Below are 26,446 nucleotides of genomic sequence, written 5' to 3' on the forward strand. Positions count from 1 at the left end.
CTTCTATCTGTCTCCCCAACCGATCCATTCGATCTGATAAGATTCGCATTCAACAGCATTTATGGCAGATATAATCCGCAGTAACCCTTAAACTCTCTTTAAACTCCCACATCTGACAAGAAGTACATATCACTGCAAAGGCCATTTTTGCTCCTTCACAATCTACAGAACCAGAAAATAACACTGTCCTATTCCTCTACAAACACTGCCCCAGGTTAAATTAATAGTAATGCCTTATATTTTAAGTTTAATCAAGAGACATATCTCCAAAAACAGTTCCTCCGAGATCATTTGTGAATTTCACTGTTTGATAATTTTCCCAGATGCACTCTGATGTCCAGTGATACAAGAATTCAAACTTCAAAGGCAGTAACTGTGCAGTTCTCTCTCCTGCAATGACCTCACCATGTGCTTCCTTTGTCTGTTCTTCTCCCTTTTAAAACTCCTGCTGTTTTGACTTTTTTTTTCCAAAGTTCCAAAACAATGCAATAGCATATGAAACAGTAATTGCTGCTCCTGCAATTCAAGGAACTCACCTCCAGCACCTAAAATACCTCAAAAAAGGAGCAGCTGTTTCGACCAGAAATGTTTCCCATCCTCCATCTTGGATTACCCAGAATCCTCTCTCTTCTAATGCAGCAGTGTAGGGGAGTGCTGCACTATTGAGGTGAGGTTTCAAATTAAGGTCTTGATTGTCCTCTCAGGGATAATCGTTAACAATCCCAGGGCACTTAAATTGAGGAAGAACATGGAAGTTTTTCCCAGGGACCTGGTCAATATTTATCCCTCAACTCACACAATTTAAAGCATCAGATGGATTAGGTATTCTCACATTACTATCCTTTTGGTACTTGTTGTGCACATATTGCAGCCATTCTGGGGTGCAGAAGTGAACACATTTCAAAAGTACTTCACATCAACATTTAGACATTCTGAGGTGGTAAAAGCAGCTATACAAATGCTCAGGAGATATATGCATCTATGTGAATAACTAAATAGACAAATTAGGCAAACAATAGGTTCTTGTTTTTCCCAACAAAGGAAAATTTGCTTGGTAGTTAAGAGGTAGATTTTGAGCAGGGCCTTTTGCCTCCTGAGTGATGTTCTGCATTTCTGAACGATGTGTCTCTAAGTAGTTCCCAATAAACACAGAGGAGGCCACCTATTCTCACCAGTCCTTCACAAGATCTGAGCTGAGACTCATTACAGTTTTCTGATAAATGAAAAGAATTTGGAAAATGATCTGACAATGGTAATTTGAGATACTCAAGTTTTAAATACTAGCCTGTTGCGCAGGTTTTGATTTAATGCTTGGTTTATTCTACTTTCTCCTGAATGATGGTTTCCATCTGCTATGGAACCAAGTTGAGCAGTTGCACTGTTCGTTAATTCTGTTTGTTTTGAGTGCATGAGGTGACCTTTGAATTATCATATGTAATACAGAAACATCCAGGTAATCTCAAATAAGCATCTCTACCTTTGTTCGGCTAGTTAAGAGGAAGTAGGGTTTGGAGGGATATGGGCCGGGTGCTGGCAGGTGGGACTAGATTGGGTTGGGATATCTGGTTGGCATGGACGGGTTGGACCAAAGGGTCTGTTTCCGTGCTGTACATCTTTACGACTCTATATTTGTCCGCTGAGCTTCCCAGCACTTTGGAGTGTGCAGCAATTCCAGTTACCTTGTTACTCGAGTGATTAGTCTTTATTTAGATAAGATATGTTTATTAGCCTAACATTGAAATGATGCATTTACGTTGAATCATAAAATAATAGTTACCATGACAACTAAAACACTGAATAGAAACAATGTCTCTCGATAATTGATGGACTTTAACATATCCTCTTGAAGGGAGTGCGAGAATACATTTGTTTTTACTTTTCCAACCCTCTGGAAATGCTAATTTGTTTATTTGACCAGACAGTTTCACATCTTGGACTCCTACAACTTTTCCCACACCCCTGTTGCCTACCTCCCCTCAGAGCAAGGTCCATTGGAAAGCTTTCAAAGAGAGGTAGTTAAGACTTTATAAAAAGATATTAAGGAATATGGAATTAAGTTAGATCTATGGGAGTTGAGGTGCAGATCAACTGAAAGACGCTGCAGACTTGAAGGGCTGAATGACCACCCTCCTGATCCAGTGTTGCTTTTATGCAAATGAAAAGGGAGAGGAGCAATCTTGGAGTGTGCAGAGTTAACTTTAATACACCTTTATTATCTGTAACCCTACCAGCCAACTGAGGAGCATAGATAAGGTGAATGGCAAAGTTCTTTTCCCTAGGTAGGGGGTGTTCAAAACTAGGGGGCATATTTTTAAGGTGAGAGGAGAAAGATTCAAAAAGGATATGAGGGATAACTTTTTTTACACTGAGTGGCTCATGTATGGAATGAACTGGCAGAGAAAGTGGTGGATGCAATGCATAGTTAGTGTTTAGGACACATTTGGATAAGTTCATGAATAGGAAAGGTTTGAAGGGATTTGGGCCAAGCACAGATAGCTGGGACTAGTTTAGATTGGGAACATGGTTGCCATGGGCTGGTGGGACTGAAAGGACTGTTTCCATGCTTTATGACTCTATGACAGTGTATGCTTCATGTTGCTGTAGATCTGCTGAAAGTAATCCTACTGAGTGCAGTTAAATTTGGAATGAATGTATGAGGGAAATTATACTTTGAAATTCATAAAATCAAAGAAATCAACAGCATCATCTTGATTCTGCAAGATATTTTTGGTTGTTAAGCTGGCTTGACATTGCTTTAATTTCTTGCAGGACTCAAATAAGAATGGATAATGTCTAAGAATTGATGAAATAACTTTTAGAAGTGCAGTTTCTGCTGCTGACATGTACATACCAAGATTCTACAAACAGCAATATGATGATGATTAGACACTCTGTTACCTGTTGCTTGAGGATGAATATTGACTGCGACATGGGAGAGCTGTGCTTCTCAATAGAATCTCTCCTGCTTCCTAGGGCAGATGAAAAGATTGCCTGAACACTTTTTTGAAAAGGAGGATACAGGGGTGTTCTTCCCAGTTTCCAGGATAATATTTATCCTTTCTTTATCTGATCATTGTCACATTGCACAGCAAACTTCTAGAAAATGCAAAATTGGCCAGCACATTTCTTAGAGGAGAAAGTGAGGACTGCAGATGCTGGAGATCAGAGCTGAAAACGTGTTGCTGGAAAAGCACAGCAGGTCAGGCAGCATCCAAGGAACAGGAGAATCGACGTTTCGGGCATAAGTCCTTCTTCAGGAATTAAGGTGAGAGGAGAAAGATTCAAAAAGGATATGAGGGATAACTTTTTTTACACTGAGTGGCTCATGTATGGAATGAACTGGCAGAAAGTGGTGAATTCCTGAAGAAGGGCTTATGCCCGAAACGTCGCTTCTCCTGTTCCTTGGATGCTGCCTGACCTGCTGTGCTTTTCCAGCAACACATTTTCAGCACATTTCTTACAACATCTCAACTTCTGTGAGGTGAATCAAGATTGTGAAAGGCCCAGTATAAATACAATCTTTGTTACTTTACATCTTTGTAATCCTATTGATTTCATCATTTTGTTGTAGCATCTCTTAATTTGTTTTTTCCTTTTATTCTTTCTTGAGATGAGCATAGTGCTCTGGATGGGGGGGAAGGGAAGGGGTTGGTGGTAATGGGGACAGTTTGATGGGTCATATCTTAGCTACCACCAGGTTCTAAGGATTATGCAACACAAAATCTTTTAAAGGGTCTTTTGGAGAGTGAAGGCCACCACTTCTACATTTCTAAAATTGCAATCATTTTCATGCCAAAATTCTACAAGCCATTGCTAATGCAAATAAGCTTCAACAGTAGCAGCGTGAGCAAGTGTGTAATTGTGGCTTGCCAGCTCTTTCTGTGGCATATGGACCTATGTATCTGATTACATGAATATCATTTCATCTTAATAACAAAGGCAGCTGGCCTCTGTGAACATGGGTCATTTGCAGCTGAGTGAAGGTTGCAGGCATATTATTCGAGGATCAGCTTCTTTTTGACCTTGCTGCTTTGAAGCAGATCTTTGAATTGTTGAACTTGCCCAAAAATGATTGTCGACAGATGAGAAATCCTAAATGCCAAGCTGCAGGTTTCTTTCTGACCTCTCTCTCGCTCATCCACTTACTGTGCTCGTACATTGGCACTATGTCCTATTCGACCCTTTGATTACCCAAAGAAATTATGCATTTGTGCTGAACATTCGTTGTACTTGCAAAGTAATTTTCTTCCAAAAATGATGCATGAAAAAGCAGCACCTCTATCAGTTTCTTCCTTAAAGAATTAATTTATTTTTTTGTTAATATATGCTTAACACATCAGCTGAGCTTATGTAGAGACGTACAGCACGGAAACAGACCCTTCAGTCTAACTTGTCCATGCCAACCAGATAACCCAACCTAATGTAGTCCCGTTTTCCAGCATAAAGTACTCACCTTCTCAGCATCTCCCCTTGTCTGAGGTGTGGTGACCCTCTAGTTAAATTCCCCATTAGTTATCTCTGTCTACCGAGAGAGCAGCCCTGTGGTCCGGTAGGACAATGGCAACTTCCCTTTTATATGCTTCCGAGAAAATACCTTTTAACTGTAGCCTGTTGTTCATATTTCATTCAACATCTTTTGGACCTGAGATGGCTTGGCATTTTTCTTATTTTGAAAGTTTCTTTATTCATAAAAATCTGTACACACATACATAGCCATTAGAGCAGTTTGATCCTGTACAGTCTTTTTGTATGGAAAACAAACAAACTGAAGGCATTTCTTACTGGTACAAGACTAAATATATAGAGGCACTGGGACGGTCCAATAACTGAACGGTTCCCCATTTAACTTCGGCAGAAAGACTTTAGATGATGCGTCTTTCCTTACTACATCTTGGCGGCAGCTGCCCCAAGCTTTAGTATGTCCCTCAGCAAGTTTTCCTGGATGTTGGAATGTGCCAGGCTGCAACACTTGGTCGAGATGAACTCCTTGCTGTGGAAGACCAAGTATTTTCGGACAGACCAAAGAGTGTCTTTCACTGAGTTGAATAAGTTTGCAAACTAACAATGTCAACTCATTGTTGCATATAACATCAATAGAGAAAAAAAAAAACACTTTACAGCCAACCAAATCTTCTTGAAATATAGTCATGATCACAGTGTAGGAAGCACTGTAGCCAATTTGCACACTGCATCCAATTTGCAAACAGTGTACTCCCACTAACAGCTATCTGATAATGACCTGATAATCTGCATTTTAGTAACACTGTTTGAGGGATCAATATTTGCTGCAATACCAGAGAAAAATTGCCTGTTGTTGTTGCAATAGTTAAATCTTTTATGTCCACCTTGGAGAGCAGGCAGGGCATTGGTTTGACATTGATCTGAATGCTGCCATCTCTGACACCCCAGCCGTCTCTTGGTACTGCATTGGAATTGTCAGTCTCGGTCTTGTGATGTAGGAAGAAGAATAGCTCATTACGTCCAACGAACCTTCCCAATTACTCAATATGATCATAGCTAATCAAACACTTCATTGCTCCCCCATCCCCCTATCCCTATAACTGTCGGTAATCGGAAATCTATCATCTTAAATATGCTTAAAGACTGAGTTTCCACCATCCTCTATGATAAAGAATTGCAAAGATATTCAAATCTCTAAGTAAAAATAAAAGCTCCTCATCTTTGATCCAAGTGGCATCCCCTCTATTTTTAAATGGTGGCCCCTGTTTCCAGGCTCCCCTAACGGGGGAGTCATCTTACCTGCATCCAACCTGTTTATTCCTTTTAAATATTTTGTAAGTTTCAATGACTGCACCTCTCATTCTTCAAAACTCTGAAGAACACAAATCCAAATTTCCTAATCTCTCTTTGTAGGACTGTCCCACTATCCTGGGAGTAAGTCTGGTGAATCTTCATTGCTCTCCTTCAATGGTAATATTATTTTTCCTGAGACAAGGCTAAAACTGCAGACACTGCTGTAAGTGTGGTCTAACTTCCCACTCATGGTCTTCCTAATTTCCTGTGCTTCACCATTAATCCCTATGCCTTCAGCTGCCAGGGCCCTAAACTCCTCTGTTACCTTCCTTTAACACATTCTCTGCCTTTTAACATGCCACTTTCAGTGACATTTGGTCACCTGACTTATGTTGCCTCTGACTGAATAAATCTCTCACCATCTCAATCTTAAACAATCTCCTTCTTCTGAGACTGTGCCTAATCTACTCAGTCTCTCATCAATCCCAGGAATTAATCCAGTGAATCTTCACAGCATCACCTTCGAGACAATGATAGCCATCGTTGGGTAAGCAGACTAAATTTGTGCACAGCACATGAGGTGAGGTGTCACCTCAGCAAGAGGGTTTGTTGGTAAAAACAATGACTGCAGGTGCTGGAAACCAGAGTCCAGATTAGAGTGGTCCTGGAAAAGCACAGCAATTCAGGCAGCATCTGAGGAGCAGTAAAATCGACATTTCGGGCAAAAGCCCTTCATCAGGTATTCCTGATGAAGGGCTTTTGCCCGAAATGTCGATTTTACTGCTCCTCAGATGCTGCCTGAATTGCTGTGCTTTTCCAGCACCACTCTAATTGGGAAGAGAGTTTGTTGGACAGTATTTGAAAGGATCAAAGAAAGAAACATTTGAGGAGGGCAGTGATCCATTTACTGTGCATAACGCAATGAAGACATGTTGCTGTCTTGTTGAGAAAATTCCAGTTTGATCCCTGACGTGTGTTGAATTAGATTCTCTTGGCAGTGGATTACACTGACTTCTCCAGAATAGGGTAAAGGATAAATATCTGGGATTCCCACTTCTGATTGTCATCCAGCAAACTCTGCTAGAAATGTGTGCCATTGGACATCATGAGAGGGTTGGACTGATGTACCTCCATAATTTTAAAAGCTTGCCTAAATTCACTGCAAAGGTCATATGTGCCCATGGCCACTTGGGTGAATTGATGGAACAATAAGAGGCCATTAATCCCCTCCTATATCTCTATTCGCCAGACCAAATTGTTCAATCAGCACCAAGTCACTGATCTTTTCCATAACCCCGATAAAAAATTTTTTATGAGCAATTGTCCATACATCATTTGGAAAGTTACCATTAATTTGTTTTCCCACCAGCCTTCCTGGCAAATTCCAAATCATAGTATTATAATTCCCTACGCAACTTCATTGTTTCCTTTTCAATATTTCTTGTTTCATCAAGCACCTTACATCTGTGTCCTTGAGTTACTGACCCCTCTGTCTCTGGAAACAGTGTTTCCTTGTTTACTCAGTCAAAGTTCTTCATAATTTTGAACATCTCTATCAAATTCTTCCAGGCAACATTCTCAACTTGCTCTGTCATCTTCAAATACTTGTATAAATTCTTAGGGCTGAGAACTGAGACTGTCTAAGAAGGCACAGTGTGAGAGGAGCTAGTGCCTTTGAGAAGAGTGATAGAAGGAAAGAGAGACTTTATAATGAGCGTGGTTGTGTTGGAAAGGGACTCAATGCTGAATATGAGAGAGAGAGATTGCCTATTGGATAGTGAATGTCAGTGAACAACACAAATGTAATGTTTCAGTATCTTAACAAATATTAGATTCCCTTTTATTTTTAAATCTCTAGTGGCTGTATGAAATATTTTGAAAGCTTACCTTTTGAATCCTAGCCTGAAAGTTGGAATATTTCTTATGGTCACAGAGATCCTCTTGCACTGAAGTCACAGTTTTTGAAGGAATGCCATTCTCTGCATTGCAATAGTTTATCTTTGGTACAGCTTTTCTTATTAAGTTACGGTTTAATGACCATTGTAAACATGTCTTGAGGTTGAGGTTGGTATCTGATGAATGTTTGACAGTGTGGCAAAGTTTACCTGTTTGCGTTCCAACTGAAAAATGACAGCCCCCGGGAAAACCTGTTGCGATTAGGTCACCCGGTACGTTCCCTGACACGCTGAGCACCAGTTTCAATCTTGTATAATTCTAACTTGTGTTGATTGCAATTAAGTGAGTCATTTGTGATGATTTGCAAACATTTACTTGGGGTCAGTTGATTGATAGGATGTAGCTCAGTGGTTAACACTGCAGCCTCACGGGACCCGGGTTCAATTCCAGCATCAGACGACTGTCTGTGGAGTTTGCACATTTTCTGTGTTTGTGTGGGTTTCCTCTGGGTGCTCCAGTTGCCTCCCACAATCCAAAGATGTGCAGGTTAGGTGGATTGGCCATACTGCATTTCCCCTCCTGTCTAGGGATGTGCAGCCATGGAAAATGCAGGGTTACGGGGGTAGGGGGAGTCTGGGTGGGATGTTGTTTGGACTGCCGGTGTGGACCCAATGGGCCGAATGGCCTGCTTCCACACTGTAGGAATTCAATGATTCCGTTGTGTGAGATGTATATACAGTAGTTGATAATGACACAGTAGTTGATAGTGGGTGGCACGGTGGCACACGGTTAGCACTGCTGCCTCACAGCGCCAGAGACCCGGGTTCAATTCCCGACTCAGGCGACTGACTGTATGGAGTTTGCACATTCTCCCCGTGTCTGCGTGGGTTTCCTCCGGGTGCTCCGGTTTCCTCCCACAGTCAAAAGATGTGCGGGGCAGGTGAATTGGCCATGCTAAATTGCCCGTAGTGTTAGGTTAAAGAGGTAAATATAGGGGTATGGGTGGGTTGCGCTTCGGCGGGTCGGCGTGGACTTGTTGGGCCGAAGTGCCTCTTTCCACACTGTAAGTAATCTAAAAAAAACCCTGATGGCTGCTGATAATATTAATGAGGACATTATACTTTGGCCACTGTTAGAAGTTAGCTATTAGAGGAACACACTATTTTATGATTAAACTGTAATTTATGAAGAGATTACTGGAGAACAAAATTTACAACAATTTGAGTTTATGCAGTTAATCAGTTAGACAGTGATTCGCTTTGGACTTATTATTGGATAGTTGATGTGGAAGAGAATTTATGATGCATTTCTGGATATCTTTATAACATGAATAAGAACACTTGCATCATCACAGGATATCTCAAAGGTTATTTCTAGTGAATAAAATATTTGAAGTATTGTCAGTATTGTAATGTAGCAAGAGCTGAAAATGTGTTGCTGAAAAAGCGCAGCAGGTCAGGCAGCATCCAAGGAACAGGAGAATCGACGTTTCGGGCAGAAGCCCTTCTTCAGGAATGAGGAAAGTGTGTCCAGCAGGCTAAGATAAAAGGTAGGGAGGAGGGACTTGGGGGAGGGGCGTCGGAAATGCGATAGGTGGAAAGAGGTCAAGGTGAGGGTGATGTTGAGCTTCAGGGTGGTTGGGTTGGTTGGTCCGGGTGTCCCAGAGGTGTTCTCTGAAACGCTCCGCAAGTAGCCGTCCTGTCTCCCCAATATAGAGGAGGCCACATCGGGTGCAGACGGTGCAATAGATGATGTGTGTGGAGGTGCAGGTGAATTTGTGGCGGATATGGAAGTTTCCTTTGGGGCCTTGGAGGGAGGTGAGGGGGGAGGTGTGGGCGCAAGTCTTGCACCTCCTGCGGTTGCAGGGGAAGGTGCCGCGGGTGGAGGTTGGGTTGGTGGGGGGTGTGGATCTGACGAGGGAGTCACGGATGGAGTGGTCTTTACGGAATGCTGATAGGGGAGGGGAGGGAAATATATCCTTGGTGGTGGGGTCCGTTTGGAGGTGGCGGAAATGACGGCGGATGATACGCTGTATATGGAGATTGGTGGGGTGTTAGTGAGGACCAGTGGGGTTCTGTCCTGGTGGCGGTTGGAGGGGCAGGGCTCAAGGGCGGAGGAGCGGGAAGTGGAAGAGATGTGGTGGAGGGCATCGTCGACCACGTCGGGGGGGAAATTGCAGTCCTTGAAGAAGGAGGCCATCTAGGTTGTACGAATGTAGCAACACAGCCGAATTACATGCAGCTAGCTCCTACAAAGGGCAATGGGATAATCCATTTGCATGATATGACTTGGGGATCAGAATTGGGTTAACATCCCCTATGCTTCTTTGAAAGACTGCCATATGATCTTTTACATTCATCTGAAAGGGCAAGCAGTGAGATATAGTGAGTTTCATGGACATTATGATGTAACTGGTCACATGATTTTGCCCGTCACTGAGAGATAAGGCACCAATCTAAAATGAGCATATGAAAAGAGGGAGATCATAGACATTACACCAGAGAGCTATATTTGATAACCCATGATGACTGATGTAACATTCCTTTATTTTCAGAACATTGCAAGAGCTTTACTTAGCGATAAGGAGCAAGCAGCCTCTTGGACAATGTATGTGCAGACACCCACAGTTGGAACTGCTCCAAATTAGTATTTTCTCTGTATAGGTAGCAGTATTGACTTAAAGCACAAGCCTCAACTGTGTCTCATATGAAACTGTACCTCAGACAAAGTAGCTGTCCCTCAATACCACATCAAAGTGCCAGTCTTCGTTTTTGTGCTCAGGTCCTGGAGTGGATATCTAACTCAAAATGCTGACTCTCCGGTGAGAGTGCTATGCCCACTGAGCCATAGCTGATATAGAAAGCAAGGTTGTTTTCTATTGTTCAAGGACTCCTTTACATAAAGTGGATTGATTGGTGCTTGCTGATCAATTGGGACTGAACCATGCCGGAGCAGGGTATCTCAATGAGTATCCTGCTAGACTTTTTCCTGTACCCTTGAACTCATTTCTGCTGTGAAGCTTGCTTGAAATTGGTTTTAAGGAGCATCGTGAAGATGGATGGGGAATTTCAGTAGTAAGTCGTTGCTGGACTGATTGCTAACCTAGGGCAGCAAGCACAGAGGTGAAGGCTGAATGGACTTGGTGTGAGCAGGAAATGGACAGCAGAGTTTTTGATAAGCTCACATTTAAGCACAATGGAAGGTTAGAGACCACCCAGGGGAGCATTGGAATAGTCATAGATTAGAACATAGAATGGGAACAGGAAAAGGCCGATTAGATTTTTAAAAAAAATTCAGATGCTGGAAATCTGAGACAAAAACAGAAATTGCTGTTTTTGGTCTGGCAGTATCTCTCGAGAGAAAGTAGAATCAAAACTTTAGGGTTCAGTGACCCTTCAGAACAGGCGAATCAGATTGCCTTGTTTATCCCTCCATTGAGCTAAATGATGGCTGATCTCTGTTTTAATGTTCTTTACCCACCCTTTTACAGGAACATGAAAATTAGGAGCAGCAAAAGGCTACTCAGTCCCATGGAGTCTGCTGTGCCATTCAATAAGATCATGATTGATCTGATGACTCTGCATTCCATATTGTTTTGTAACCTTTAATACCCAATCCCTCAATCATCGTTGTAACATTTCGGTTGACTTCTCCACTTCCCCCCCACCCCAACCACAGCCTCAAAAATATTTTGAGAGAGGGGAAGGGTGTTCAGATTTCCATAAATCTGGGGAAGTGCTCCCTGACATCATGGCTAATTGTGTTTTTGTACATGGCATATAACGGGTGCATTTAGGATTCCTCAAGGGTTCGTGTGCATGAGCAGTTTTTTTTACCAAATAGACTCAATTTCAATCATTGCACAAATTTAAAAATTGTATGTTTTATATGCATGATCTAGTTGTTAAATTATTTCTGCTTATTATTGCAGAGATTGATTAGTACAAATTTATGCAAATGCATAATTTAATGAGTGGATTTACTGAGCAGTTTGATTAGCTCTACATTTAGCATCAGAATTCTGTAGCATTTGAAGTTTATTGTGAGATGCCATATACCAATCAGTGATTCAGGTGGGAATACTTAAAATCACATTAATGTCTCACCAGGATTTTGAGATACTTTGTTATAATCCTATTAAAGATGTTCAAAATAATCGCTGCTATGAGACAATATAGTGAGATGTGATAAATAAGAAGGCATTTCCAAAGTTAGAAGGTGATCCATGTTACTCATCGATAGGAGCAACTGCTGTATTTTGACTATGGTGACCCAAACTACAGTCGGATCCAAGATTGTTGGACTACAGACCTTCCAGCTGCCAGTGGGAGATAGATAAAGAGATATGTAGTCAGATTCTGGAAAGATGTAAAAATAACAGGGTTTTTGTGTGCTGGGTGAGTTTAACTCCCCCCCCCCCCCCCCCCCCAAATTGACTGGAACTCCCATAGTGCTGGGGTTTGGATGGGGAACAGTTTGTTAGGTGTGTCCATGAGAGTTTTTAGAAAGGGTATAACGACAATGCAACAAAGGGGAGGGCCATACTGGACCTGGAACTGGGAAATGAACTCAGCCAGGTGACCAATGTTTCAGTGGGGAAGCATTTTGGAAATAGTGACCATAATACTGTAAGTTTTCAGATGTTTATGGATAAGGACAAGAGTGGACCCCGGATGAAGGGAATTGAGGGAAGGCATACACCAACCGAATTAGGCAAGAATTGAAAAATGTGGATTGGGACTGGCTGTTTGAAGGCAAATCCACATCCGACACATTGGAGTCTTTTTAAGAACCTTTGAAAGTCCTCTGGAACCTTGGATGACAGGGGAAATTCAGCTTAGCCAAAAAAAAGCATTCCTAATCAGTATTAAAAACAGATGAAGTCATTGAAGAATATAAAGAGATTAGGAAGGAGCTCCTGGCGTGTTAGGAGGGGTAAAAAGGGCTATGAAGTGTCCTTGGCTTAGCAGGGTTATGGAGATTTCCCAGGCATTTTGTACATATATTAGGAGCAAGAGGGTAGCTAGGGAAAGGGTAGCCTCACACAAGGATAAAGGGAGGGATGTTACGTCTGAAGTCAGAGGAAATGGTTGGGATCCTTAATGAATACTTTACATCGATATTCACCAAAGAGAGGGTAGTGAGGAATGTTGAGGTTAGGGAAAGATGTGTGACTACTGTTGAGTAAGTCAACGCAATGAAGTTGGCAGTGTTGCAAATAGTGAGGAGGATTGTCAAAGGCTGCAGTGGAATATATAGATAGATTGCAGATTTGGGCAGAGAAGTAGCAGCTGGAGTTTAATCGGGACAAATGGGAGGTGATGCATTTTGGGAGATCAAAATCAGGTACAAATTATAAAATAAATGGCAGAACCCTTGGGAGCATTGGCATAGAGAGGGATCTGGGTGTACCAGTCCACAGACTCCTGAACATGGCAACACAGGTGGCTAGGGTGGCCAAGAAGGCATACAACACGCTTGCCTTCATCAGCCAGGACATCGAATATAAAAGCTGGCAAATTATGTTACAGCTGTATAAAACATTTGGAATATTGGATGCAGTTCTGGTTGCCACACCCTCTGAAAGATGTGGATGCTTCGGAGAGGGTGCAGGGAAGGTTTAGCAGGATGTTGCCTGGTCTGGAGAGTTTTAATTATGAGGAGATATTGGATAAACTCGGGTTGTTTTCACTGGAAAGATGGAGACTGAGAGGTGACCTGATAGAGGTCTCCAAAGTTATGAGAGGCATGGATAGGGTAGATAGTCAGAGGCTTTCTTCCAGCATGGAAAGGTCAAGAGGACACCGATTCAAAGTGCAAAGGGGAAAGTTTAGGGGAAAAGTGCAGGGAAAATGTTTCACAGTGGATGCCTGGAAAGTACTGCTAGAGGAGGTGGTGGAGCAGCCACATTGGCAACGTTTAAGGCATACTTTAATAGACACGTGAATGGGAGACAAATAAAGGGATAGAAACTATGTATGGGCAATAAGTAGTGGACCTAAATAATGATTAGGAATTAATGTGGGCTTGGTGGGTCGAAGGGCCTTTTCCTGTGCTGTTTTGTATTGTATAACCTAAGACAAAGGATCTGAACTTATTCTCAACTTTATTGTCTTGAGTCTGCTGCAGCATTCAGTAAGATCATGACTAATTATTACCTCAATGATATCTTCCGTCACTACCCCTGGAGGTGCCTAAATATTAATAAATTTCTGACTTGAATATAAAAGATTAATTACTCTTGCAGAGAGCCAGCATTATCACGATGGACTGACTTGATGGTCTCATTCTATACTGTAACCATTTTATGATTCAGCGACTATGAATCAATCCATATCCCTCTGCGATGGAGAATTTGTAAAACTCCCCATCCGTCTGAAGAAATCTCTCCTTACTTCCTGTCCTGAATGGTTGGCCCCTATTTCTGAGACAATGACCAGAAATCTCCATCTCTCTTGTGAGATATTTGAAGACAGGAAGGGGTTCGAATAAGGCAGTATGTTGGTGTACACAAGCTCCACTACCTCCTCTATTCTCTGCCCCACTCCCCCAAGTTAAAGAGACTCTGTGCTCAATTGAAACATCCTCATTCCTGTTGTTCCAGCAGCAACCACCACCTTTCCAGTGGCGCTGCTAAGCAAAGGAGCTGCCAGTCTCTGGTTGGCCTGCTGTCCTCATTAGGTGGGACCTCACCCCTCCCCCTGGGGAGTCTCTGCTTTTATATTTTAGCAAGAACTTCTCATTCTTAAAATTCTCAAGGGTATATCTCAACAACACAATAATTAGAATTTTTAATAATTTTAAAGTTTTTTTTTTCTGGAGCCTACTGTGCCATTCACTATGTTCATGGTTGATCCTGGGCTTTAGCTCAAATTTCCTGCTCACTCCCAATATTCCTTGAATCCCTGTAGCACCAAAGATTCACATCAGTCCAATCTACTCGGTTTCTATTCATAGACAATGTTCTCATCCCAGGAGACAATCTCGTGAATCTTTGCACTTGTCCTGAAGGTAAGTATAATATTTATTGAGAAAGGAGAAAGTGAGGGCTGCAGATGCTGGAGATCAGAGCTGAAAATGTGTTGCTGGAAAAGTGCAGCAGGTCAGGCAGCATCCAAGGAGCAGGAGAATCGACGTTTCGGGCATGAGCATGATTCCTGAAGAAGGGCTCATGCCCGAAATGTCGATTCTCCTGCTCCTTGGATGCTGCCTGACCTGCTGCGCTTTTCCAGCAACACATTTTCAGCTATTTATTGAGAAACCAAAGCTACACACTGCTCTCCAGGTATGGTCACAGTAAGAATCTCTAACTGCATCCTCTTATAATCTAGTGCCTTTGTAGTAAAGACTAACATCCCATTGGTTAGACATGAGTTAACCTGATTCAAGGTGTTGAATAATCCTGGCAGATCTTGGAGAGATCTTCAGGAGACAATCAAATGTGTCCATCATTTTTGACAGAGGTGATGTTGTTTACAAAATATTAATAGCTTTTACACAGGTTCTGAGATGGGCAAATGGAGTGGTTTTGGGAGGACAGTAGGGTAGGTCTGTGATAAAAGGAAGGTTAACACGATGTAACTTTCTTTTAAAAAAAGCAGTGATGGTGCAAGGCTAAACGAGGGTGAAAAAAAGCAAGTAAACAAAAAATGGGTCTGGAAGTAGCGTGAATGACAACAGAAAATTAGAGCTGTGGTTATGATCTGGTGAAGGGTAATCCTATGTTAGAAGTCACAATAAATAGCTGAAGGAAGCAAACTGCTGCACTCAAAGTTTGCACCTATTTAGTTTGTTTTAGAAAGCATGTTTCGACATTTGATTTGGTGTTGAATGCAATTCGTCAAGCTTTGCTTTAAACATATGCAATTTATTTTCTCAGACTTGCACTGGTACTTAATGTCTGATTGTTTCCAGTTCTTGAACACAAAATGTATTTGTCCACATTCAACTGTCACGAACACGTGGCCTAAACAGAAACCAAACTTGGGCACAGAATACAAAACCGGTGTTTGCGATTGAAGACCTTTTGATTGGCTGGTAATATGAATCTGAGAAATAAATAGCAGTGCCCAATACAGATGAAAGATCTCCATAGTAGCGGCACATGGTAATTTAACTCATTACGGTTTGGATAGAAAGTAGTTCTGAAGCACAGTTAAGAGAAATGGTAGCTTAACCCAGAATCATCGGTTGACCTCTGAGAGCAGTGTAATCTTAAGGTGTTTAGAATTCTAGCACAAGAGGAGGCCACTCAGTCCATTGTAATATTGTTGGCTCATTGAAGGAGTTATTCAGCAGTTCCACTCCCATGCTCTTTTCTCCAAGTCGTTTAAAATGTTCCCTTTCTGAATTCCATTTTGAAAGTAATTATCAATTGTTTCCATTGCTTTTTCAAGGCAGCCCGATTCAAGTCATAAACTTGCTGAGTTTCAAAAACAAATCTTCGCCGGTTGCCCTGATACTTCTGCTGACCCTCTTAAATCTGTGTCCTTTCATAATGTACAATTTTCCAATGTTTGCCTGAATGTTATATCCCTAGAGATAAGGAGCTGTTCAGAATGAGTTAAATTCTCACCCAAACTAAGTAATCGAGTCTCCATGATGGGATTGTTTCAGGAAATGAAGTCAAAATCTGGCATCTTTAAAATGTAGAGTTGGTTAAAACTAAGCAAGTCTCACATTGAGTGCTAATCTAGTTTGTTTAGTCAAGCGTTGGCTATTCTGCTGTGTATTACCTGCATTTTCTACTTCAATTCCTGATTTTCAGTATTTGTCATAATTTCTTGGAGATTGACGTACAAATCCAGACTAACTAGTGTTAATGATTTGTCCCAAAATTTGACTTTTTGTTTTGTGATTTGAAGAAAAGCGTGGGTGATTAATCTTGGGATGGGAAGGGGAAACGGAAAGATTCTCCTTTTCTCGGAATACACAAGTTTTTTTTTGTTGTCTCGCGTAATGCTTTTAAAAAAACGTAGTGTTGTGTTTTATTTTGTTGTGAGCTAAAAGCTTGTTAGAACAGGGACCAACACAAAGTCAAAATTTATTAGGCGCTTGGGCTAAGGGAATGGCAGGATAGCATGTAACCACTTCTCCTATTGTATTTCCTGTAGTTAGCTCAAGATATTTCCAGTATTCCTTAACCCCCCCCCTCTCTGAGCAAAAAAAGCTATTAACTAACAGAATGATTGCACAGCAATCCAGGCCTTCAAGCTGAAATGCTATCAATGATACAGCAACTTAAAGTAAACATTTATTTCTTTATTCTTTCTTGGAGTATGGACTTCACTGGCAAGGGCAGCATTTATTGCCCATCCCTCATTGCCTTTGAGCTGAATGGCTAGCTAGACCATTTCAGAGGGTAGATAAGAATGAACCATATTGCTGTGAGTCAGGAGTCACATGTTGGTCAGACCTGGGAAGGATGACCAGTTTCCTTTCCTGAAGGACATTAGTGAACCAGATGGGTTTATGCAAGATTTGGTGGTGGTTTTGTGGTCACCTTTACTGAAACTAGCTTTCCACAGATATTTTCTAGCTGAAAATGTGTTGCTGGAAAAGCGCAGCAGGTCAGGCAGCATCCAAGGAACAGGAGAATCGACGTTTCGGGCATAAGCCCTTCTTCAGGAATTTCTAGATATTTTCTAATCAACCCTGTTCAGAGATTTTATTTCTGGAGTGGCTGGGACTTTGAACACCGCTTTCCTGACTCAGAGGGAGGGACACTACCACTCCATCGCAAGATTTCAGATTTTGTAGTTGAATTCACATTCTCTGGTTGCCACAATAGGATTGGAACCCCTGGTCCTCAAAGCTTTAGTCTGGATTACTAGTTCAGTGACTTAGCATGCATCTCTACAATGCAGATTGACAAAGTATTTCGGAGCAGCAGAAATTAACTTGGTTTTCCATATTCAAAACAGGTTATCATTTAATTTCATCTAAGGGCTAAGTACACAAAACCTGTTTTGCTGGTGGGTAGTGTACTCTCATGTCTGACACCAGGCTCCAAATAATTGATCTGTTCTAAACATTGTTGCTGCAGCATAGTCCAGAAGGACCGAGGAAATGTTTTAGGAACATTTTTCAAAGCATCCCTACAGACGTCAGGATCCTCACTGATTTTGCCACGCATCTCTGCTTCATGGTCAGCTAAAGTAGAGAATTAGCACTCCGGAAGATAGTAGGAACCTTGAGAGGCTTTGAAGTGCTGAGGTCAAGCCTGGGTAGTGAAGAAACATCACTTCAAAAACCAATCATGCCCTACCCCTCCATCCTCCCATTCCAATCTACCAATCCTTCAAACGTCCTACCAGTGATCTGATCATCAGATTACGTATTGGACTCACTAACCATATTAAAATCCATTGAACTGGAATGGGAGGAAGTCATCTTCAATCCTGAGTCAACCTAAGCATAGATTGTATTAAATTGCATTTAGTTTTGGGACATATTGTTAGTCAGCTCGATTCATCATAGACTCAGAGTCATACAGCACAGAAACAGACTCTTTAGTCCAACCGGTCCATGCTGAACATTATCCCAAACTAGTCTGACCTACCTGCTCCTGGCCCATATCCCTACAAACTTTTCCTATTCACGTACTTATCCAAATGTCTTTTAAATGTTGCAACTGTGCCCATGTCCACCAGTTCTTATTTAAATCTCACTTCCCTCACCTTAAAGATGTGCACCATTCTCTTGACATTCCCCATCCGAGGGAAAAGACTCATACCACTAATATTATCTGTAGCCCTCAAGGTTTTATAAGCTTCTACAAGGTCACCTCTCAATCTCTTATACTCCAGTAAAAAAAAGGTCCCAGCCTATCCAGCCTTATACCTCCAAACCTGGCAACATCCTGGTAAATCTCTTCTGAACCTTCTCCAGCTTAATTATATCCTTCATATAACAATTCTCTTCCCTAATATGGATGGTTAACAGTGCTGACCATTCCGTATACAGTATCTTGATTTGACAACGTGACACATTGCCATTATTCCCTTCTTCCCTGGTGAGAGTTGCACCCATACCCACAGAACATCAGCATGAACCTTTGTTTAATTACTCCATTGACATAACTACAACCTCCTCAGTGTGATTTATAGTGTTCTGCTATCTTGCAGTGTGCTGTTGGACAACAGCAAATTGTATGTGACTACTTCATGAGCAGTATTTGGCTATGGATGTACAAGGGTTGTTAATAGTTCCCTTGCTTTCTCTCACTGCCAGTGACACAACACAAGAAGTGAGATGCAAGGGTGCTGAGTCCTAGTGTGTCTCGGTGTATGAATAAACTGGGTATGTATCCAGGACTCCTGGTGAAGGAAATGTCAGCTGTAAATAATGGAAGTAGTTAACCCTTCAGGTATTCCTGATGGGAATTGCAAACTGCCCATATTAATGTCCAACACAAACAAGAACAGAGATTGATGGAAAAACACAGCAAGTCTGGTTGCATTTGTGGAGAGAAAGTAAACATTTCAGGTCCAGTGACCCTTCTTCAGAGCTGATTGTAGTCAGGAAAAGGTTGATGTATCTGCTGAGGATGGGGTTGGGGGAGGGGGTTGAGGAGTAAATAGTAGAGTCATAGAGATGTACAACACAGAAACAGACCCTTCAAACCAACTCGTCCACGCTGACCAGATATCTCAACCTAATATAGTCCCATTTGCCAGCACTTGGCCATATCCCTCTAAACCTTTCCTATTCATATACCCATCCAGATGCCTTTTAAATGTTATAATTATACCAGCCTCCACCACTTCCTCTTGCAGCTCATTCCATACACACAACACCCTCTGCATGAAAGCGTTGCCCCTTGGGTCCCTTTTAGATGTTTCCTCTCTCACCTAAATCAATGCTTTCTAGCTCTGGACTCCCACCCCAGGAAAAAGAATTTGTCTATTTACCCTAAACATGCCCCTCATGATTTTATAAACCTCTAGAAGGTCACCCCTCAGCCTCTGGTGCTCCAGAACCTGGCAAAGCAGAGCATGACATCAGTCATCCTTGAATCCAAGGGAATGCCTAAGAAAGAAGGGAGGAAGGAGAGGTAGATTGAGCATGTTTTCCTCTTCAGACAAATTAAATTTCAGTCTAAAATGTACAATGACTTTGTTCACCTGAATGATGAGAATCCAGAGCTCCACCCAGTTGAAAGCACAGACCAGGTTTCACACGTGTGTGATCCTATCTGTCTGCTTTGCCTGAGCTGCTCTGCTTTGTTCAATGGATTGTGTTGCCAAAGAACCATGCGCAATGAATGTGAACACAATGTAAAAGGAGCTGCATCTTTGCTGAATATTTCATCTGGAATTTTGTTTTCTTTTTAAAGAAGTGACTGTTGGTCACTAAAGCAGTAAGAATGAGTATTTTGCTTTCCTGGTTTAACAGTTTTTGTACTGTTTCTCTGGAGAAGTGGAGCTTGAGTTTTCTGCTTTTAAACATTTTTAAAAGGCTTCCCACCACCACCCTTCCCCAACACATACTCAGAGACACTCGCGCACACTCGCACTCTCTTGATGTGTAATCTTATGTACCAGCGTCCAATGATCAGCGGGGTAGTTTGCAAATCTAAAATCACCTTTGTCTTCCTAGTGTTCATTCTATTTGATGTGACTCATTTGACATATTTTATAATTATACATTTAGACAATTAGCATTGCTTTTTGAGACCTGGTCTTTTGTCCTAATCCCAGTTTGATCTGTCCCTGAATGAAACTACCTCCTTTTCAGCATTTCCTTCATGAGAGTGCTTGTGGGTAGCAATGTTGGCCATTTAGATGTATAGAAATGATTGGCTATCTCATTCAATTTGTTATTTAAACAGAGATTGCTCAACAGGTTGGTCAGCCTCTGCAGAGAGGAAGAACCTCCTCTTCCTCGGAACCTGAACATTTTAGCAAAATGTAACAGGTCGTTAATCTAGTACAGAGACAGGGCAAGAATTGGGAAGTGAGGAAAAGAATGCAATAAGTACCTATCACCTCCTCCCTTTCTTTATAATTTGCCTCCGTCAGCAAGCTTTTGATGATTTGACCTAATGTCAACGAATGTGCTTAAGAGGCAAATTTTGCCCAAGTGTTTTCCTGTGAGGACCTTAATGATTTTGAAGGTGCTGTAGGTGCAAGTTGTTTTAATCTATATTTGGAATTTTCTTCATGTGATGGCCTGACTATTACCAAAACTTTGTTTTGTTGGGGAGTCGCATTGTCAGCTGTGTGCTGCTTTTCCTTACCAACCACGGTACCATGAATCTCTGCTCCTTCTTAACAATATGGCAGAGGATTGCTGAAAGCATTGAGTGTGTAACCATGCTGGGTCCATGAAAGCTTTAAAACACAGCCTTAAAATGTTTGAAAAATTTCTGTTTTTCTGTCTGCTTATTTCCTGACCAAAAATTGGTTTGTTATGAACAGATGAGATGCACTTGAAAAGCTGAGAGGTAGTACTTAAAGTGTTAGAAACCACAAGTGAGTGTTGATTAAATGTAATATGTGATAATTAAACATAATGTGTTTGAAGCGCAAATTAAATCTCGAGGCTAAAAGGAGAAATTTTAATTTGGCAATTTAGCTAGATCATTATCGGAGACGCCTTTCCTTGATTCATTTAGTGCAATTTTGTGACAGATGCCACATTCTTTGTTTTGTATCACCTCCTTCTGGTTCTTAAAAATTAAACTGATCAAAAGACACAGTTAAATACCAAATGATCATCTGACTGCCAGGGCTAATGTTATTTTTTTGCCAAAAATGCAGAAGGCTGCAGCTTTATAAAAACCGTAGGCTGATACTTTAATCGCAGCATCATCCAGGACAAAGCAGCCACTTGATTTGTATCATCACCTTCATTATTCACTCTTTCCCCCTCTGCCAACAACTGGCATGCTGCAGTGTGAGTGTACACTATTGGCAAGATGTCTTACAGCAATTTATAAAGAATCCTTTGACACATCATCTAAAGAAAAGGCTTCTACCACCTAGAAGAACAAAATAAGCAGAATAATAGGAATACCACCATCCATATGTTCCCCTTCAAGTCACACACCATTCTTAAAACTATGTCACCACTCCTTCACTATCGTTGGGTCAAAATCTTAAAATAGCCTCGCTAATAGTACTCTGGCAATAGCATCACCACGTGAACTGCAACAGATCAAGAGGGTGACTCATTACCACCACCTCAAGGGCAATTAGGAGTGGGCAATAAATGCTGGCCTAGCCAGTAAGATACACTTCTATCTAATGAATGAAGAATTAAAAATGTAGTGGAGGGCGACAGTTTCTTTTTCCTGCAGTGAGCTGTGTGATTTCCCTGATATTGTATTATTCAGTAATGTGAATTCAGACAATTCAAATGGAGAAAAATTTTAAAAAGATACATGGGGCAACTTTTTTTTTAATACAGAGTGTTTAGTGTATGGAATGAATGTCGAGAGGAAGTGATGGATGCTGCCATGTTTAAAAGACATTTGGATAAGTACATGAATGAGAAAGATGTGGAGGGATATGGGCAAGTGGGACTAGATAAGTTTGGGATTATGGTCAACATGGACTGGTTGGACCGAAGAGTCTGTTTCCGTGCTGTATGACTTTATGACTCCAGCTCAATGCAAAATTCAGAAACAACGTTAACCTTGAAGCTGATGACAACTCAACTGTTTATTTTTCCCAGTCACTCGATTGAATGATTCAACATCGTGGATTGGACATTTATTGCTTTAAAGAAACACTTTTTTATTGACAAAAAGGTCTGTTGTCATTATGTTTGTGATTATTGGACTGAATTTTAAGATTTTTGTCCTGCAGCTCCACTTACTTGATGGATGTATGAGACCCCATTGCATGTTCAAAGGGCAGGGGAAGTTCTTCTGCATGCCTTGAGCAATATTTGTGCTGTATCATTAAAAGTAGATCAACTGGTCACGTCAGTGCTGTTTGTAAGATCTTGCTGTACATAAATTGGCTGCCTCGTTTCAGCACTTCTAAAGGTACCTCAGTGGCTGTAAATGTTATTGAATATTCAGAGATTATGAAAGGCACTGCATGAATGCAAATTCTTCCTTTCTTTCGGCACGAACACTGGAAACAGTGCAGCATAAAAACACCCTTACCTGGTATTCTGTTAATATTGTTTGTTGGACTTTGTGGTATGTCTTGAAAACTATGTTTCTTACATTGCAACAATGCTGAGATTTCAAAAAAAAAGCTACTGGATTGGCTTTGAAGCTTGCTCTTGACTGAAATATATATAGGACGGATGTAAGTCAAAAGAAAGTGAAGAGGTTAATTGTGGAATGAGTCTAAAGAGAATGATTATCTATCATGAGTTTTTATAGTAATGCGCAAAGGTAAAGAGGTATGTCCTGATATATTGAAGCAATAGAATAAAGCAAACCTTTTAGCTCAAGAGGGAAACGGTTTATATTTTTTCAGCATGATTTGTGCTTAACCCATATAAACACAGTAGCTACAAGAGCAGGTTGGAGGCTAGGAATCCTGCAGCAAGTAACTCACCTCCTGACTCCCCAGAACCTGTCCACCATCTACGAGGCACAAGTCAGGAGTCTTATGGAATATTCTGCACTTACCTGGATAAGTGCAGCTCTAACAACACTCAAAAAGCTTGACACCATCCAGGACAACACAGCCCACTTGATTAGCACCACATTTACGGCCCCCTTGATCCACAAGCGTCATTCCTGATGAAGGGCTTATGCCCGAAACATCGATTCTCCTGCTCCTCGGATGCTGCCTGACTGGCTGTGCTTTTCCAGCACCACACCTTTTGACTCTGATCTCCAGCAACTGCAGTCCTCACTTTCTTCTAGACACTCCTTCTAGCATTGGCGCTCAGTAGCAGCACTATGTACCATCTACAAGATGCATGGCAGAAATTCACCAAAGATCCTTAGACAGCATCTTCCAAACTCACGACCACTACCACCTAGAAAGATAACAGCAGCAGATACACGAGAACACCATCCACACCTGTGGGTTCCCCTCCCAGCCACTCACCATCCTGATCTGGAAATACATTGCCATTCCTTCACTATCATGGGTTAAAATCCTGGAATTCTGTTTGTGAAAGCACTGTGTGTCTACCTATAGCTTGTGGACTGCAGTGGTTTTGGGAAGGCAGCTCACCACCACCTTCTCAAGGGCAGCTAGGGACAGGCAATAAATGCTGGCCCACATCCCATAAGTGAATTAAAAAGAACATAACAATGTTTCAAAGGATAAATGTGCATTAAATCTATGTTTTATATAAATCTGACTAAGCTAACTCTCTCTCACTTTGTTTTTTTCTTTCACATACTCTGGCATGCAAGCTTAGTTTGGAACATTGTTGCAGCATTTGTTTAGAGAATTGCTTCTACCCTCGGAGAGTGATAACTTTGATTTTGCTTTGTGTATTGTGTAGAATGGGCCAATGCTTTCATGAAGCAATCTGAACAGCAGACAGAAGTATTGTCAGCATTCAAGGACAGAGCAGCATGCCAGTTTGGAGTAATTAGATTTACCTTCTTTTAGAGTTTGCTACTTGCATAACTGCATCTTACCCAGTGGGTCAGAACCTCTTTTATGTAGGGTGACCTTAAACCTATTGCAGCAGCACAACTTCATACTTCAGAGCATGCGTGTATCTGTTCATAGATGGCTCTGAGGGATGCAAGCAGCACAGCTATTGTACATTTCTGTCGTGCCTTTCACCGGGTGAAATCATCTTAAAGTGTTTTAATGTCACTGAGGTACTTTTGAACTCCAGAGACTGTCATTTCCTCTATTTGCTTTCTATTTCAACATCAATAACTATCTCCGTGTAGATCAAAGGTATTTTTCTTCACAAATTTCTCACGTAGTGTCCTTGAGACCCTTCAGCAAAAGGAGAGGGTGGATTCTGTTGGGTGGTTCCCTGAGCAGACTGTCAAAGTCACTTGGCAGAATGTCTCATTGCCAGAACTTTCAAATAAGCACCAGGACATGGCTTGGCTGGTGGTGAGAAGGGCTCTGCCTGTGAGATCCTTTATGCATGCCCGGACTCTCTGCGCCACTGCACGCTGCCCTCGAAACAGCTGTGGATGAGGATGAGACTGTCAACCACCATCTTCTGGAATGGGCCTATGCAAAGGAAGTCTAGAGAGGAATGCTGTGTGTTTGTCGAGGTTTGTCCCAAGCAACTCCGTGACACGGGACTCCGTGCTCTACGGTCTGTTCCCAGGACGCACACCAAGACGAACATTAACTGTACTTGGAGGACCATCAACTTGGTAAAAGACGCTCTTCAGTCTGCCTGAAATGTGCTGGTTTTCCAGTTAAAGGAGTTAACTCCGACTGAGTGTTGCAGACTGGCACATTCCAAGGTCCAGGGCTACGTGTTGAGGGATGCGCTGAAGCTTGGGGCAGCTGCCGCCAAGGCGAGATGGGGAAAGACCACCGTGTAAGGTGCCTCTGCCAAAGAATAAGGGAGGGGTCCATTCAGTAATTGGGCTTCACTGTCGCCTCAGCTATAAGCCGAGGTCGTCTGTAAATATAGAGTATGGTGGACATCAAAGACTTAATTTGTTGTCTGTAAGTAAAAAGAGTACAGATCTGAGCAGGTTCATTAACTGTCAGTCATAGAGATGTACCACACGGAAACAGACCCTTTGGTCCAACCCGTCCACGCCGACCAGATATCCCAACCCAATCTAGTCCCACCTGCCAGCACTCTGCCCATATCCGTCCAAACCCTTCCTATTCATATACCCATCCAGATGCCTTTTAAATATTGCAATTATACCATTCTCCACCACTTCCTCTGGCAGGTCATTCCATACACATACCACCCTCTGCATGAAAAAGTTGCCCCCTAGGTCTCTTTTATATCTTTCCCCTCTACCCTAAACCTAAGCCCTCTAGTTCTGGGCGACCCACCCAGGGAAGAGACTTTGTCTATTTATCCTATCCATGCCCTTCATGATTTTATAAACCTCTATAAGGTCACCCCTCAGCCTCCGATGCTCCAGGGAAAACTGCCCCAGCCTGTTCAGCCTCTCCCTGTAGCTCAGATCCTCCAACCCTGGCAATATCCTTGTAAATCTTTTCTGAACCCAAAGATTTATTTTCTATGAAGAAAGTATATTTTTGAAATAAAAAATAACTATCTCAGTGTAGATCAGGAATAATATCCTTTGCGTCCTGTTACTGTTACTCCTCAAAGAAAATCTAAAACAGATTAATTCAGGTCATTATCACACTGATGTTTGTGGGATCTTGCTGTGTGGATATGGGTTGCCTGTTTGCTACAAGAGTGACTACACTTCTAACTGCTGTCTGGGAGATTCTGAATTCGTGATATTTGCTATTTCAGCACAGCTTTTTATTTTTTGTCTTGTACCACCTTTTTATCTCTTGCTTTCTCTTCCCTCTGTGCTTCGCTCTATCTCCCCATCCATGCGCCACCCCACTCTCTGTCTTTGCTTCTCCTCTTACGTTTCCTGTTTTCATTTTTCTCTTTCTGTCCTATTGTTTTACTCACTGTCTTCATTTCTGTTTGTTTTTTTCCTATTTCTCACCTTTTCCTTTTTGTGCTTTGTCTCAACATGTAACTCTCTGACTTCCAGGGACATTTCTTCTTTTACCTCATTTTAAGAAGTGATTATTTTGGGAAAAGCGGTGGCCAACACTTTGCGTGGTAAACAGTGGAATGATGCCAGTTGCACCAGAATGCATCATTGTGTTGCTGTATGCGATAAGACTAGCACAAAGCTCTGAACTGTTTGTCATTCCTGAACAACAAGGTTTGCCAG

At 41.7% G+C, this 26,446-nt stretch overlaps 1 protein-coding gene and 1 long non-coding RNA gene across 3 annotated transcripts in view; one reads left to right on the forward strand and one right to left on the reverse strand.

The window, feature by feature from the left end:
* Positions 1–578, reverse strand: part of LOC122563063 — a 14,764-nt gene extending 14,186 nt beyond the window's left edge. The window contains exon 1 of the long non-coding RNA XR_006315477.1: positions 537–578. This is a non-coding gene — a long non-coding RNA (uncharacterized LOC122563063). The remainder of the gene's footprint in view (positions 1–536) is intronic.
* LOC122563055 (coronin-2B-like) overlaps positions 1–26,446 on the forward strand; it is a 162,224-nt gene that overhangs the window by 80,837 nt on the left and 54,941 nt on the right. The window contains exon 1 of one of the 2 annotated variants that reach the window (XM_043716415.1): positions 19,130–19,137. The exons of the other annotated variant lie outside the window; for it this stretch is intronic. The gene's annotated coding sequence lies outside the window, so the exon portion shown is untranslated. Of the gene's footprint in view, positions 1–19,129; positions 19,138–26,446 lie in introns of those variants that run through there. 2 annotated transcript variants of the gene reach the window in all.

This window comes from Chiloscyllium plagiosum, chromosome 2 (assembly GCF_004010195.1).
Source record: "Chiloscyllium plagiosum isolate BGI_BamShark_2017 chromosome 2, ASM401019v2, whole genome shotgun sequence".
Taxonomy (NCBI): domain Eukaryota; kingdom Metazoa; phylum Chordata; class Chondrichthyes; order Orectolobiformes; family Hemiscylliidae; genus Chiloscyllium; species Chiloscyllium plagiosum.